The sequence below is a fragment of the Phyllobates terribilis genome, unplaced genomic scaffold (genome assembly GCF_046119375.1).
Source record: "Phyllobates terribilis strain yellow unplaced genomic scaffold, ASM4611937v1 Scaffold_27__1_contigs__length_16484149, whole genome shotgun sequence".
NCBI lineage: Eukaryota > Metazoa > Chordata > Amphibia > Anura > Dendrobatidae > Phyllobates > Phyllobates terribilis.
Window position 1 is genome coordinate 13,865,348 of NW_027362787.1, and position 15,447 is coordinate 13,880,794.

General features: G+C 45.3%; 11 non-coding genes and 1 pseudogene across 11 annotated transcripts; all 12 read left to right on the forward strand.

The window, feature by feature from the left end:
• Positions 1-611: 611 nt before the first annotated feature.
• LOC141177281 (U2 spliceosomal RNA) lies at positions 612-802 on the forward strand. Its single transcript, XR_012253890.1, has one exon. It is a non-coding gene; the product is annotated as a U2 spliceosomal RNA (small nuclear RNA).
• Positions 803-1,917: 1,115 nt separating this feature from the next.
• On the forward strand, positions 1,918-2,108 carry LOC141177282 (U2 spliceosomal RNA). Its single transcript, XR_012253891.1, has one exon. It is a non-coding gene; the product is annotated as a U2 spliceosomal RNA (small nuclear RNA).
• A 1,114-nt stretch (positions 2,109-3,222) lies between these two features.
• LOC141177283 (U2 spliceosomal RNA) lies at positions 3,223-3,413 on the forward strand. Its single transcript, XR_012253892.1, has one exon. It is a non-coding gene; the product is annotated as a U2 spliceosomal RNA (small nuclear RNA).
• A 1,115-nt stretch (positions 3,414-4,528) lies between these two features.
• LOC141177284 (U2 spliceosomal RNA) lies at positions 4,529-4,719 on the forward strand. Its single transcript, XR_012253893.1, has one exon. It is a non-coding gene; the product is annotated as a U2 spliceosomal RNA (small nuclear RNA).
• Positions 4,720-5,834: 1,115 nt separating this feature from the next.
• LOC141177285 (U2 spliceosomal RNA) lies at positions 5,835-6,025 on the forward strand. Its single transcript, XR_012253894.1, has one exon. It is a non-coding gene; the product is annotated as a U2 spliceosomal RNA (small nuclear RNA).
• A 1,115-nt stretch (positions 6,026-7,140) lies between these two features.
• On the forward strand, positions 7,141-7,331 carry LOC141177287 (U2 spliceosomal RNA). Its single transcript, XR_012253896.1, has one exon. It is a non-coding gene; the product is annotated as a U2 spliceosomal RNA (small nuclear RNA).
• A 1,114-nt stretch (positions 7,332-8,445) lies between these two features.
• Positions 8,446-8,636, forward strand: LOC141177288 (U2 spliceosomal RNA). The gene has a single exon (XR_012253897.1). It is a non-coding gene; the product is annotated as a U2 spliceosomal RNA (small nuclear RNA).
• Positions 8,637-9,751: 1,115 nt separating this feature from the next.
• Positions 9,752-9,942, forward strand: LOC141177289 (U2 spliceosomal RNA). Its single transcript, XR_012253898.1, has one exon. It is a non-coding gene; the product is annotated as a U2 spliceosomal RNA (small nuclear RNA).
• Positions 9,943-11,057: 1,115 nt separating this feature from the next.
• On the forward strand, positions 11,058-11,248 carry LOC141177290 (U2 spliceosomal RNA). The gene has a single exon (XR_012253899.1). It is a non-coding gene; the product is annotated as a U2 spliceosomal RNA (small nuclear RNA).
• Positions 11,249-12,363: 1,115 nt separating this feature from the next.
• LOC141177292 (U2 spliceosomal RNA) lies at positions 12,364-12,554 on the forward strand. The gene has a single exon (XR_012253900.1). It is a non-coding gene; the product is annotated as a U2 spliceosomal RNA (small nuclear RNA).
• Positions 12,555-13,666: 1,112 nt separating this feature from the next.
• Positions 13,667-13,857, forward strand: LOC141177294 (U2 spliceosomal RNA). The gene has a single exon (XR_012253902.1). It is a non-coding gene; the product is annotated as a U2 spliceosomal RNA (small nuclear RNA).
• Positions 13,858-14,972: 1,115 nt separating this feature from the next.
• LOC141178173 (U2 spliceosomal RNA) lies at positions 14,973-15,064 on the forward strand (annotated as a pseudogene).
• The last annotated feature ends 383 nt before the right edge of the window (positions 15,065-15,447 follow it).

A 15,447-nucleotide genomic window follows, 5' to 3' on the forward strand; every position in this document is an offset into this window, starting at 1 on the left:
CTGGAACACTGACTTCTTTCATTTAATGCCTGCAGACTATAAAAGAGAACCCAACCCAAAAAGTTTGGTTGATTAGTCTGTGGCATTCTGTTAAACTGTTGCTTATGGCGGTCTCTGTGAGCTTCTCAGCGACATTCAGCCAGCCAGGTATCCTGCCTGCAGTAGATGGAATGTGGCAATGGAACGCTGGCTGCGCGTGTCATAATAGGCTCTGAGCCTTTATATACCTGTGCACAGCAGCAGCCACCTTCAGTCTGCTGCTGGACAGCCAGCAGCAGCAGCAGCAGGAGAGGTATGTAATCAGGAGCCCTCCTGCTAAGGGTAGACAGCTGCTCGTTCCACCCCACCCCCCGCCTTAATTGGTTCTCCTCCCTTCCAACGGTGTTGAGGCGAGTGGGAACAGCAGGGGGTGAAGGTGCTGTGTTTAAAGAGGTGGAGTTATGCAGATCTAAAACGCGTGGATTGCAGCAGCAGCAAGCCGAAAAGTGCAGGCATGTAAGGGATCTAGAGGTTGACAACATGTCTTCTTAACGGGAGTCCAGGAGCTCATCTCCACAAATGGACTTTTCAGGATCCTTGGGTGGCTCCGTAGTTTGAAACCAATTCTGGTTATCGCTTCTCGGCCTTTTGGCTAAGATCAAGTGTAGTATCTGTTCTTATCAGTTTAATATCTGATACGTCCCCTATCTGGGGACCATATATTAAATGGATTTTTAGAACAGGGAGATGGAAAAAGAGCTTGCTCTGTCCACTCCACGCATTGACCTGGTATTGCAGTATCTCCAGGACCGGTGCACCCCTTCTTTAATGCAGTTTCTAAAATCAGAAAGAATTGAATTCAATGTTTTTTGTTCATTTTGCTTGTTTGTCGGATTTTGGGATGGACTCTTTGGCTTTGCTTTTCTTCTCCTCATTGGATTTTTCATGTTCAAAGTTGCAGAAGCCAGATTACAAGCTCATTTTGGTTCAACTTCAGCAACTGTGCATTGCATTGCCATGTAATGTGATGCAATGCTATCTTTCTAGCTCTCCCTTTTTACTTCCTTTTGGATAAACAGACATATTAGGCAAGCATTTTGGAGCTTTCACCTAAATAACTACAGGTGGTGAGATAAGCTGCACAATATAATTGACCTTTCAGTATATTGTTGCACACACACCATCTATTTAGCAAATGCCCTTGTTATCAACAGCAGCCTTTTAAACTCACCTGAGCTAACAGGTATGTGCGCTGGTTACTCTGCTGCGCTTAAAATTTCTTTTTTGGTTTGCTACAATGCCTTTTCTGAAACGTTGTCTCCTTCTGCTGGAACACTGACTTCTTTCATTTAATGCCTGCAGACTATAAAAGAGAACCCAACCCAAAAAGTTTGGTTGATTAGTCTGTGGCATTCTGTTAAACTGTTGCTTATGGCGGTCTCTGTGAGCTTCTCAGCGACATTCAGCCAGCCAGGTATCCTGCCTGCAGTAGATGGAATGTGGCAATGGAACGCTGGCTGCGCGTGTCATAATAGGCTCTGAGCCTTTATATACCTGTGCACAGCAGCAGCCACCTTCAGTCTGCTGCTGGACAGCCAGCAGCAGCAGCAGCAGGAGAGGTATGTAATCAGGAGCCCTCCTGCTAAGGGTAGACAGCTGCTCGTTCCACCCCACCCCCCGCCTTAATTGGTTCTCCTCCCTTCCAACGGTGTTGAGGCGGGTGGGAACAGCAGGGGGTGAAGGTGCTGTGTTTAAAGAGGTGGAGTTATGCAGATCTAAAACGCGTGGATTGCAGCAGCAGCAAGCCGAAAAGTGCAGGCATGTAAGGGATCTAGAGGTTGACAACATGTCTTCTTAACGGGAGTCCAGGAGCTCATCTCCACAAATGGACTTTTCAGGATCCTTGGGTGGCTCCGTAGTTTGAAACCAATTCTGGTTATCGCTTCTCGGCCTTTTGGCTAAGATCAAGTGTAGTATCTGTTCTTATCAGTTTAATATCTGATACGTCCCCTATCTGGGGACCATATATTAAATGGATTTTTAGAACAGGGAGATGGAAAAAGAGCTTGCTCTGTCCACTCCACGCATTGACCTGGTATTGCAGTATCTCCAGGACCGGTGCACCCCTTCTTTAATGCAGTTTCTAAAATCAGAAAGAATTGAATTCAATGTTTTTTGTTCATTTTGCTTGTTTGTCGGATTTTGGGATGGACTCTTTGGCTTTGCTTTTCTTCTCCTCATTGGATTTTTCATGTTCAAAGTTGCAGAAGCCAGATTACAAGCTCATTTTGGTTCAACTTCAGCAACTGTGCATTGCATTGCCATGTAATGTGATGCAATGCTATCTTTCTAGCTCTCCCTTTTTACTTCCTTTTGGATAAACAGACATATTAGGCAAGCATTTTGGAGCTTTCACCTAAATAACTACAGGTGGTGAGATAAGCTGCACAATATAATTGACCTTTCAATATATTGTTGCACACACACCATCTATTTAGCAAATGCCCTTGTTATCAACAGCAGCCTTTTAAACTCACCTGAGCTAACAGGTATGTGCGCTGGTTACTCTGCTGCGCTTAAAATTTCTTTTTTGGTTTGCTACAATGCCTTTTCTGAAACGTTGTCTCCTTCTGCTGGAACACTGACTTCTTTCATTTAATGCCTGCAGACTATAAAAGAGAACCCAACCCAAAAAGTTTGGTTGATTAGTCTGTGGCATTCTGTTAAACTGTTGCTTATGGCGGTCTCTGTGAGCTTCTCAGCGACATTCAGCCAGCCAGGTATCCTGCCTGCAGTAGATGGAATGTGGCAATGGAACGCTGGCTGCGCGTGTCATAATAGGCTCTGAGCCTTTATATACCTGTGCACAGCAGCAGCCACCTTCAGTCTGCTGCTGGACAGCCAGCAGCAGCAGCAGCAGGAGAGGTATGTAATCAGGAGCCCTCCTGCTAAGGGTAGACAGCTGCTCGTTCCACCCCACCCCCGCCTTAATTGGTTCTCCTCCCTTCCAACGGTGTTGAGGCGGGTGGGAACAGCAGGGGGTGAAGGTGCTGTGTTTAAAGAGGTGGAGTTATGCAGATCTAAAACGCGTGGATTGCAGCAGCAGCAAGCCGAAAAGTGCAGGCATGTAAGGGATCTAGAGGTTGACAACATGTCTTCTTAACGGGAGTCCAGGAGCTCATCTCCACAAATGGACTTTTCAGGATCCTTGGGTGGCTCCGTAGTTTGAAACCAATTCTGGTTATCGCTTCTCGGCCTTTTGGCTAAGATCAAGTGTAGTATCTGTTCTTATCAGTTTAATATCTGATACGTCCCCTATCTGGGGACCATATATTAAATGGATTTTTAGAACAGGGAGATGGAAAAAGAGCTTGCTCTGTCCACTCCACGCATTGACCTGGTATTGCAGTATCTCCAGGACCGGTGCACCCCTTCTTTAATGCAGTTTCTAAAATCAGAAAGAATTGAATTCAATGTTTTTTGTTCATTTTGCTTGTTTGTCGGATTTTGGGATGGACTCTTTGGCTTTGCTTTTCTTCTCCTCATTGGATTTTTCATGTTCAAAGTTGCAGAAGCCAGATTACAAGCTCATTTTGGTTCAACTTCAGCAACTGTGCATTGCATTGCCATGTAATGTGATGCAACGCTATCTTTCTAGCTCTCCCTTTTTACTTCCTTTTGGATAAACAGACATATTAGGCAAGCATTTTGGAGCTTTCACCTAAATAACTACAGGTGGTGAGATAAGCTGCACAATATAATTGACCTTTCAGTATATTGTTGCACACACACCATCTATTTAGCAAATGCCCTTGTTATCAACAGCAGCCTTTTAAACTCACCTGAGCTAACAGGTATGTGCGCTGGTTACTCTGCTGCGCTTAAAATTTCTTTTTTGGTTTGCTACAATGCCTTTTCTGAAACGTTGTCTCCTTCTGCTGGAACACTGACTTCTTTCATTTAATGCCTGCAGACTATAAAAGAGAACCCAACCCAAAAAGTTTGGTTGATTAGTCTGTGGCATTCTGTTAAACTGTTGCTTATGGCGGTCTCTGTGAGCTTCTCAGCGACATTCAGCCAGCCAGGTATCCTGCCTGCAGTAGATGGAATGTGGCAATGGAACGCTGGCTGCGCGTGTCATAATAGGCTCTGAGCCTTTATATACCTGTGCACAGCAGCAGCCACCTTCAGTCTGCTGCTGGACAGCCAGCAGCAGCAGCAGCAGGAGAGGTATGTAATCAGGAGCCCTCCTGCTAAGGGTAGACAGCTGCTCGTTCCACCCCACCCCCCGCCTTAATTGGTTCTCCTCCCTTCCAACGGTGTTGAGGCGGGTGGGAACAGCAGGGGGTGAAGGTGCTGTGTTTAAAGAGGTGGAGTTATGCAGATCTAAAACGCGTGGATTGCAGCAGCAGCAAGCCGAAAAGTGCAGGCATGTAAGGGATCTAGAGGTTGACAACATGTCTTCTTAACGGGAGTCCAGGAGCTCATCTCCACAAATGGACTTTTCAGGATCCTTGGGTGGCTCCGTAGTTTGAAACCAATTCTGGTTATCGCTTCTCGGCCTTTTGGCTAAGATCAAGTGTAGTATCTGTTCTTATCAGTTTAATATCTGATACGTCCCCTATCTGGGGACCATATATTAAATGGATTTTTAGAACAGGGAGATGGAAAAAGAGCTTGCTCTGTCCACTCCACGCATTGACCTGGTATTGCAGTATCTCCAGGACCGGTGCACCCCTTCTTTAATGCAGTTTCTAAAATCAGAAAGAATTGAATTCAATGTTTTTTGTTCATTTTGCTTGTTTGTCGGATTTTGGGATGGACTCTTTGGCTTTGCTTTTCTTCTCCTCATTGGATTTTTCATGTTCAAAGTTGCAGAAGCCAGATTACAAGCTCATTTTGGTTCAACTTCAGCAACTGTGCATTGCATTGCCATGTAATGTGATGCAATGCTATCTTTCTAGCTCTCCCTTTTTACTTCCTTTTGGATAAACAGACATATTAGGCAAGCATTTTGGAGCTTTCACCTAAATAACTACAGGTGGTGAGATAAGCTGCACAATATAATTGACCTTTCAGTATATTGTTGCACACACACCATCTATTTAGCAAATGCCCTTGTTATCAACAGCAGCCTTTTAAACTCACCTGAGCTAACAGGTATGTGCGCTGGTTACTCTGCTGCGCTTAAAATTTCTTTTTTGGTTTGCTACAATGCCTTTTCTGAAACGTTGTCTCCTTCTGCTGGAACACTGACTTCTTTCATTTAATGCCTGCAGACTATAAAAGAGAACCCAACCCAAAAAGTTTGGTTGATTAGTCTGTGGCATTCTGTTAAACTGTTGCTTATGGCGGTCTCTGTGAGCTTCTCAGCGACATTCAGCCAGCCAGGTATCCTGCCTGCAGTAGATGGAATGTGGCAATGGAACGCTGGCTGCGCGTGTCATAATAGGCTCTGAGCCTTTATATACCTGTGCACAGCAGCAGCCACCTTCAGTCTGCTGCTGGACAGCCAGCAGCAGCAGCAGCAGGAGAGGTATGTAATCAGGAGCCCTCCTGCTAAGGGTAGACAGCTGCTCGTTCCACCCCACCCCCCGCCTTAATTGGTTCTCCTCCCTTCCAACGGTGTTGAGGCGGGTGGGAACAGCAGGGGGTGAAGGTGCTGTGTTTAAAGAGGTGGAGTTATGCAGATCTAAAACGCGTGGATTGCAGCAGCAGCAAGCCGAAAAGTGCAGGCATGTAAGGGATCTAGAGGTTGACAACATGTCTTCTTAACGGGAGTCCAGGAGCTCATCTCCACAAATGGACTTTTCAGGATCCTTGGGTGGCTCCGTAGTTTGAAACCAATTCTGGTTATCGCTTCTCGGCCTTTTGGCTAAGATCAAGTGTAGTATCTGTTCTTATCAGTTTAATATCTGATACGTCCCCTATCTGGGGACCATATATTAAATGGATTTTTAGAACAGGGAGATGGAAAAAGAGCTTGCTCTGTCCACTCCACGCATTGACCTGGTATTGCAGTATCTCCAGGACCGGTGCACCCCTTCTTTAATGCAGTTTCTAAAATCAGAAAGAATTGAATTCAATGTTTTTTGTTCATTTTGCTTGTTTGTCGGATTTTGGGATGGACTCTTTGGCTTTGCTTTTCTTCTCCTCATTGGATTTTTCATGTTCAAAGTTGCAGAAGCCAGATTACAAGCTCATTTTGGTTCAACTTCAGCAACTGTGCATTGCATTGCCATGTAATGTGATGCAATGCTATCTTTCTAGCTCTCCCTTTTTACTTCCTTTTGGATAAACAGACATATTAGGCAAGCATTTTGGAGCTTTCACCTAAATAACTACAGGTGGTGAGATAAGCTGCACAATATAATTGACCTTTCAGTATATTGTTGCACACACACCATCTATTTAGCAAATGCCCTTGTTATCAACAGCAGCCTTTTAAACTCACCTGAGCTAACAGGTATGTGCGCTGGTTACTCTGCTGCGCTTAAAATTTCTTTTTTGGTTTGCTACAATGCCTTTTCTGAAACGTTGTCTCCTTCTGCTGGAACACTGACTTCTTTCATTTAATGCCTGCAGACTATAAAAGAGAACCCAACCCAAAAAGTTTGGTTGATTAGTCTGTGGCATTCTGTTAAACTGTTGCTTATGGCGGTCTCTGTGAGCTTCTCAGCGACATTCAGCCAGCCAGGTATCCTGCCTGCAGTAGATGGAATGTGGCAATGGAACGCTGGCTGCGCGTGTCATAATAGGCTCTGAGCCTTTATATACCTGTGCACAGCAGCAGCCACCTTCAGTCTGCTGCTGGACAGCCAGCAGCAGCAGCAGCAGGAGAGGTATGTAATCAGGAGCCCTCCTGCTAAGGGTAGACAGCTGCTCGTTCCACCCCACCCCCCGCCTTAATTGGTTCTCCTCCCTTCCAACGGTGTTGAGGCGGGTGGGAACAGCAGGGGGTGAAGGTGCTGTGTTTAAAGAGGTGGAGTTATGCAGATCTAAAACGCGTGGATTGCAGCAGCAGCAAGCCGAAAAGTGCAGGCATGTAAGGGATCTAGAGGTTGACAACATGTCTTCTTAACGGGAGTCCAGGAGCTCATCTCCACAAATGGACTTTTCAGGATCCTTGGGTGGCTCCGTAGTTTGAAACCAATTCTGGTTATCGCTTCTCGGCCTTTTGGCTAAGATCAAGTGTAGTATCTGTTCTTATCAGTTTAATATCTGATACGTCCCCTATCTGGGGACCATATATTAAATGGATTTTTAGAACAGGGAGATGGAAAAAGAGCTTGCTCTGTCCACTCCACGCATTGACCTGGTATTGCAGTATCTCCAGGACCGGTGCACCCCTTCTTTAATGCAGTTTCTAAAATCAGAAAGAATTGAATTCAATGTTTTTTGTTCATTTTGCTTGTTTGTCGGATTTTGGGATGGACTCTTTGGCTTTGCTTTTCTTCTCCTCATTGGATTTTTCATGTTCAAAGTTGCAGAAGCCAGATTACAAGCTCATTTTGGTTCAACTTCAGCAACTGTGCATTGCATTGCCATGTAATGTGATGCAATGCTATCTTTCTAGCTCTCCCTTTTTACTTCCTTTTGGATAAACAGACATATTAGGCAAGCATTTTGGAGCTTTCACCTAAATAACTACAGGAGGTGAGATAAGCTGCACAATATAATTGACCTTTCAATATATTGTTGCACACACACCATCTATTTAGCAAATGCCCTTGTTATCAACAGCAGCCTTTTAAACTCACCTGAGCTAACAGGTATGTGCGCTGGTTACTCTGCTGCGCTTAAAATTTCTTTTTTGGTTTGCTACAATGCCTTTTCTGAAACGTTGTCTCCTTCTGCTGGAACACTGACTTCTTTCATTTAATGCCTGCAGACTATAAAAGAGAACCCAACCCAAAAAGTTTGGTTGATTAGTCTGTGGCATTCTGTTAAACTGTTGCTTATGGCGGTCTCTGTGAGCTTCTCAGCGACATTCAGCCAGCCAGGTATCCTGCCTGCAGTAGATGGAATGTGGCAATGGAACGCTGGCTGCGCGTGTCATAATAGGCTCTGAGCCTTTATATACCTGTGCACAGCAGCAGCCACCTTCAGTCTGCTGCTGGACAGCCAGCAGCAGCAGCAGCAGGAGAGGTATGTAATCAGGAGCCCTCCTGCTAAGGGTAGACAGCTGCTCGTTCCACCCCACCCCCGCCTTAATTGGTTCTCCTCCCTTCCAACGGTGTTGAGGCGGGTGGGAACAGCAGGGGGTGAAGGTGCTGTGTTTAAAGAGGTGGAGTTATGCAGATCTAAAACGCGTGGATTGCAGCAGCAGCAAGCCGAAAAGTGCAGGCATGTAAGGGATCTAGAGGTTGACAACATGTCTTCTTAACGGGAGTCCAGGAGCTCATCTCCACAAATGGACTTTTCAGGATCCTTGGGTGGCTCCGTAGTTTGAAACCAATTCTGGTTATCGCTTCTCGGCCTTTTGGCTAAGATCAAGTGTAGTATCTGTTCTTATCAGTTTAATATCTGATACGTCCCCTATCTGGGGACCATATATTAAATGGATTTTTAGAACAGGGAGATGGAAAAAGAGCTTGCTCTGTCCACTCCACGCATTGACCTGGTATTGCAGTATCTCCAGGACCGGTGCACCCCTTCTTTAATGCAGTTTCTAAAATCAGAAAGAATTGAATTCAATGTTTTTTGTTCATTTTGCTTGTTTGTCGGATTTTGGGATGGACTCTTTGGCTTTGCTTTTCTTCTCCTCATTGGATTTTTCATGTTCAAAGTTGCAGAAGCCAGATTACAAGCTCATTTTGGTTCAACTTCAGCAACTGTGCATTGCATTGCCATGTAATGTGATGCAATGCTATCTTTCTAGCTCTCCCTTTTTACTTCCTTTTGGATAAACAGACATATTAGGCAAGCATTTTGGAGCTTTCACCTAAATAACTACAGGTGGTGAGATAAGCTGCACAATATAATTGACCTTTCAGTATATTGTTGCACACACACCATCTATTTAGCAAATGCCCTTGTTATCAACAGCAGCCTTTTAAACTCACCTGAGCTAACAGGTATGTGCGCTGGTTACTCTGCTGCGCTTAAAATTTCTTTTTTGGTTTGCTACAATGCCTTTTCTGAAACGTTGTCTCCTTCTGCTGGAACACTGACTTCTTTCATTTAATGCCTGCAGACTATAAAAGAGAACCCAACCCAAAAAGTTTGGTTGATTAGTCTGTGGCATTCTGTTAAACTGTTGCTTATGGCGGTCTCTGTGAGCTTCTCAGCGACATTTAGCCAGCCAGGTATCCTGCCTGCAGTAGATGGAATGTGGCAATGGAACGCTGGCTGCGCGTGTCATAATAGGCTCTGAGCCTTTATATACCTGTGCACAGCAGCAGCCACCTTCAGTCTGCTGCTGGACAGCCAGCAGCAGCAGCAGCAGGAGAGGTATGTAATCAGGAGCCCTCCTGCTAAGGGTAGACAGCTGCTCGTTCCACCCCACCCCCCGCCTTAATTGGTTCTCCTCCCTTCCAACGGTGTTGAGGCGGGTGGGAACAGCAGGGGGTGAAGGTGCTGTGTTTAAAGAGGTGGAGTTATGCAGATCTAAAACGCGTGGATTGCAGCAGCAGCAAGCCGAAAAGTGCAGGCATGTAAGGGATCTAGAGGTTGACAACATGTCTTCTTAACGGGAGTCCAGGAGCTCATCTCCACAAATGGACTTTTCAGGATCCTTGGGTGGCTCCGTAGTTTGAAACCAATTCTGGTTATCGCTTCTCGGCCTTTTGGCTAAGATCAAGTGTAGTATCTGTTCTTATCAGTTTAATATCTGATACGTCCCCTATCTGGGGACCATATATTAAATGGATTTTTAGAACAGGGAGATGGAAAAAGAGCTTGCTCTGTCCACTCCACGCATTGACCTGGTATTGCAGTATCTCCAGGACCGGTGCACCCCTTCTTTAATGCAGTTTCTAAAATCAGAAAGAATTGAATTCAATGTTTTTTGTTCATTTTGCTTGTTTGTCGGATTTTGGGATGGACTCTTTGGCTTTGCTTTTCTTCTCCTCATTGGATTTTTCATGTTCAAAGTTGCAGAAGCCAGATTACAAGCTCATTTTGGTTCAACTTCAGCAACTGTGCATTGCATTGCCATGTAATGTGATGCAATGCTATCTTTCTAGCTCTCCCTTTTTACTTCCTTTTGGATAAACAGACATATTAGGCAAGCATTTTGGAGCTTTCACCTAAATAACTACAGGTGGTGAGATAAGCTGCACAATATAATTGACCTTTCAGTATATTGTTGCACACACACCATCTATTTAGCAAATGCCCTTGTTATCAACAGCAGCCTTTTAAACTCACCTGAGCTAACAGGTATGTGCGCTGGTTACTCTGCTGTGCTTAAAATTTCTTTTTTGGTTTGCTACAATGCCTTTTCTGAAACGTTGTCTCCTTCTGCTGGAACACTGACTTCTTTCATTTAATGCCTGCAGACTATAAAAGAGAACCCAACCCAAAAAGTTTGGTTGATTAGTCTGTGGCATTCTGTTAAACTGTTGCTTATGGCGGTCTCTGTGAGCTTCTCAGCGACATTCAGCCAGCCAGGTATCCTGCCTGCAGTAGATGGAATGTGGCAATGGAACGCTGGCTGCGCGTGTCATAATAGGCTCTGAGCCTTTATATACCTGTGCACAGCAGCAGCCACCTTCAGTCTGCTGCTGGACAGCCAGCAGCAGCAGCAGCAGGAGAGGTATGTAATCAGGAGCCCTCCTGCTAAGGGTAGACAGCTGCTCGTTCCACCCCACCCCCCGCCTTAATTGGTTCTCCTCCCTTCCAACGGTGTTGAGGCGGGTGGGAACAGCAGGGGGTGAAGGTGCTGTGTTTAAAGAGGTGGAGTTATGCAGATCTAAAACGCGTGGATTGCAGCAGCAGCAAGCCGAAAAGTGCAGGCATGTAAGGGATCTAGAGGTTGACAACATGTCTTCTTAACGGGAGTCCAGGAGCTCATCTCCACAAATGGACTTTTCAGGATCCTTGGGTGGCTCCGTAGTTTGAAACCAATTCTGGTTATCGCTTCTCGGCCTTTTGGCTAAGATCAAGTGTAGTATCTGTTCTTATCAGTTTAATATCTGATACGTCCCCTATCTGGGGACCATATATTAAATGGATTTTTAGAACAGGGAGATGGAAAAAGAGCTTGCTCTGTCCACTCCACGCATTGACCTGGTATTGCAGTATCTCCAGGACCGGTGCACCCCTTCTTTAATGCAGTTTCTAAAATCAGAAAGAATTGAATTCAATGTTTTTTGTTCATTTTGCTTGTTTGTCGGATTTTGGGATGGACTCTTTGGCTTTGCTTTTCTTCTCCTCATTGGATTTTTCATGTTCAAAGTTGCAGAAGCCAGATTACAAGCTCATTTTGGTTCAACTTCAGCAACTGTGCATTGCATTGCCATGTAATGTGATGCAATGCTATCTTTCTAGCTCTCCCTTTTTACTTCCTTTTGGATAAACAGACATATTAGGCAAGCATTTTGGAGCTTTCACCTAAATAACTACAGGTGGTGAGATAAGCTGCACAATATAATTGACCTTTCAGTATATTGTTGCACACACACCATCTATTTAGCAAATGCCCTTGTTATCAACAGCAGCCTTTTAAACTCACCTGAGCTAACAGGTATGTGCGCTGGTTACTCTGCTGCGCTTAAAATTTCTTTTTTGGTTTGCTACAATGCCTTTTCTGAAACGTTGTCTCCTTCTGCTGGAACACTGACTTCTTTCATTTAATGCCTGCAGACTATAAAAGAGAACCCAACCCAAAAAGTTTGGTTGATTAGTCTGTGGCATTCTGTTAAACTGTTGCTTATGGCGGTCTCTGTGAGCTTCTCAGCGACATTCAGCCAGCCAGGTATCCTGCCTGCAGTAGATGGAATGTGGCAATGGAACGCTGGCTGCGCGTGTCATAATAGGCTCTGAGCCTTTATATACCTGTGCACAGCAGCAGCCACCTTCAGTCTGCTGCTGGACAGCCAGCAGCAGCAGCAGCAGGAGAGGTATGTAATCAGGAGCCCTCCTGCTAAGGGTAGACAGCTGCTCGTTCCACCCCACCCCCCGCCTTAATTGGTTCTCCTCCCTTCCAACGGTGTTGAGGCGGGTGGGAACAGCAGGGGGTGAAGGTGCTGTGTTTAAAGAGGTGGAGTTATGCAGATCTAAAACGCGTGGATTGCAGCAGCAGCAAGCCGAAAAGTGCAGGCATGTAAGGGATCTAGAGGTTGACAACATGTCTTCTTAACGGGAGTCCAGGAGCTCATCTCCACAAATGGACTTTTCAGGATCCTTGGGTGGCTCCGTAGTTTGAAACCAATTCTGGTTATCGCTTCTCGGCCTTTTGGCTAAGATCAAGTGTAGTATCTGTTCTTATCAGTTTAATATCTGATACGTCCCCTATCTGGGGACCATATATTAAATGGATTTTTAGAACAGGGAGATGGAAAAAGAGCTTGCTCTGTCCACTCCACGCATTGACCTGGTATTGCAGTATCTCCAGGACCGGTGCACCCCTTCTTTAATGCAGTTTCTAAAATCAGAAAGAATTGAATTCAATGTTTTTTGTTCATTTTGCTTGTTTGTCGGATTTTGGGATGGACTCTTTGGCTTTGCTTTTCTTCTCCTCATTGGATTTTTCATGTTCAAAGTTGCAGAAGCCAGATTACAAGCTCATTTTGGTTCAACTTCAGCAACTGTGCATTGCATTGCCATGTAATGTGATGCAATGCTATCTTTCTAGCTCTCCCTTTTTACTTCCTTTTGGATAAACAGACATATTAGGCAAGCATTTTGGAGCTTTCACCTAAATAACTACAGGTGGTGAGATAAGCTGCACAATATAATTGACCTTTCAGTATATTGTTGCACACACACCATCTATTTAGCAAATGCCCTTGTTATCAACAGCAGCCTTTTAAACTCACCTGAGCTAACAGGTATGTGCGCTGGTTACTCTGCTGCGCTTAAAATTTCTTTTTTGGTTTGCTACAATGCCTTTTCTGAAACGTTGTCTCCTTCTGCTGGAACACTGACTTCTTTCATTTAATGCCTGCAGACTATAAAAGAGAACCCAACCCAAAAAGTTTGGTTGATTAGTCTGTGGCATTCTGTTAAACTGTTGCTTATGGCGGTCTCTGTGAGCTTCTCAGCGACATTCAGCCAGCCAGGTATCCTGCCTGCAGTAGATGGAATGTGGCAATGGAACGCTGGCTGCGCGTGTCATAATAGGCTCTGAGCCTTTATATACCTGTGCACAGCAGCAGCCACCTTCAGTCTGCTGCTGGACAGCCAGCAGCAGCAGCAGGAGAGGTATGTAATCAGGAGCCCTCCTGCTAAGGGTAGACAGCTGCTCGTTCCACCCCACCCCCCGCCTTAATTGGTTCTCCTCCCTTCCAACGGTGTTGAGGCGGGTGGGAACAGCAGGGGGTGAAGGTGCTGTGTTTAAAGAGGTGGAGTTATGCAGATCTAAAACGCGTGGATTGCAGCAGCAGCAAGCCGAAAAGTGCAGGCATGTAAGGGATCTAGAGGTTGACAACATGTCTTCTTAACGGGAGTCCAGGAGCTCATCTCCACAAATGGACTTTTCAGGATCCTTGGGTGGCTCCGTAGTTTGAAACCAATTCTGGTTATCGCTTCTCGGCCTTTTGGCTAAGATCAAGTGTAGTATCTGTTCTTATCAGTTTAATATCTGATACGTCCCCTATCTGGGGACCATATATTAAATGGATTTTTAGAACAGGGAGATGGAAAAAGAGCTTGCTCTGTCCACTCCACGCATTGACCTGGTATTGCAGTATCTCCAGGACCGGTGCACCCCTTCTTTAATGCAGTTTCTAAAATCAGAAAGAATTGAATTCAATGTTTTTTGTTCATTTTGCTTGTTTGTCGGATTTTGGGATGGACTCTTTGGCTTTGCTTTTCTTCTCCTCATTGGATTTTTCATGTTCAAAGTTGCAGAAGCCAGATTACAAGCTCATTTTGGTTCAACTTCAGCAACTGTGCATTGCATTGCCATGTAATGTGATGCAATGCTATCTTTCTAGCTCTCCCTTTTTACTTCCTTTTGGATAAACAGACATATTAGGCAAGCATTTTGGAGCTTTCACCTAAATAACTACAGGTGGTGAGATAAGCTGCACAATATAATTGACCTTTCAGTATATTGTTGCACACACACCATCTATTTAGCAAATGCCCTTGTTATCAACAGCAGCCTTTTAAACTCACCTGAGCTAACAGGTATGTGCGCTGGTTACTCTGCTGCGCTTAAAATTTCTTTTTTGGTTTGCTACAATGCCTTTTCTGAAACGTTGTCTCCTTCTGCTGGAACACTGACTTCTTTCATTTAATGCCTGCAGACTATAAAAGAGAACCCAACCCAAAAAGTTTGGTTGATTAGTCTGTGGCATTCTGTTAAACTGTTGCTTATGGCGGTCTCTGTGAGCTTCTCAGCGACATTCAGCCAGCCAGGTATCCTGCCTGCAGTAGATGGAATGTGGCAATGGAACGCTGGCTGCGCGTGTCATAATAGGCTCTGAGCCTTTATATACCTGTGCACAGCAGCAGCCACCTTCAGTCTGCTGCTGGACAGCCAGCAGCAGCAGCAGCAGGAGAGGTATGTAATCAGGAGCCCTCCTGCTAAGGGTAGACAGCTGCTCGTTCCACCCCACCCCCCGCCTTAATTGGTTCTCCTCCCTTCCAACGGTGTTGAGGCGGGTGGGAACAGCAGGGGGTGAAGGTGCTGTGTTTAAAGAGGTGGAGTTATGCAGATCTAAAACGCGTGGATTGCAGCAGCAGCAAGCCGAAAAGTGCAGGCATGTAAGGGATCTAGAGGTTGACAACATGTCTTCTTAACGGGAGTCCAGGAGCTCATCTCCACAAATGGACTTTTCAGGATCCTTGGGTGGCTCCGTAGTTTGAAACCAATTCTGGTTATCGCTTCTCGGCCTTTTGGCTAAGATCAAGTGTAGTATCTTTCGAAAAGGCGGTTTTGGATGTTGGCCGCCCTAGTAGATTGATACATTATGCACACTGGGGTTTAGGCGCTTGTTAGTACGCCAGGTGGCTAATATAGTCATCTGGTGGAAAGCATGGCCCCCCAGGATCGACGCCATTGGGCCGGGGAAGATCGAAAGCCCGAAGTGTGAAGTGCCCCAGGAGTGGTGACCCTGGGGTGCCTTAACTCACTGGGATTGGGAACCCCACTTGAGTTTATGGCACATTTGCACTAGCACTTCAATATTTCTTTCTTCACACACACCCTTATTCCGGGCCTTCTGGCCTTAGGATGGGGAATTTTTCAATTCCCGGTCGAAGGTCCGGGCAGTATTATACTGTGAAACCTTCACTATTTATTTAATTTTTTTTTGTCACTGTGTGTCCACTTTTTCACGTGTGTCCACGTCCTTA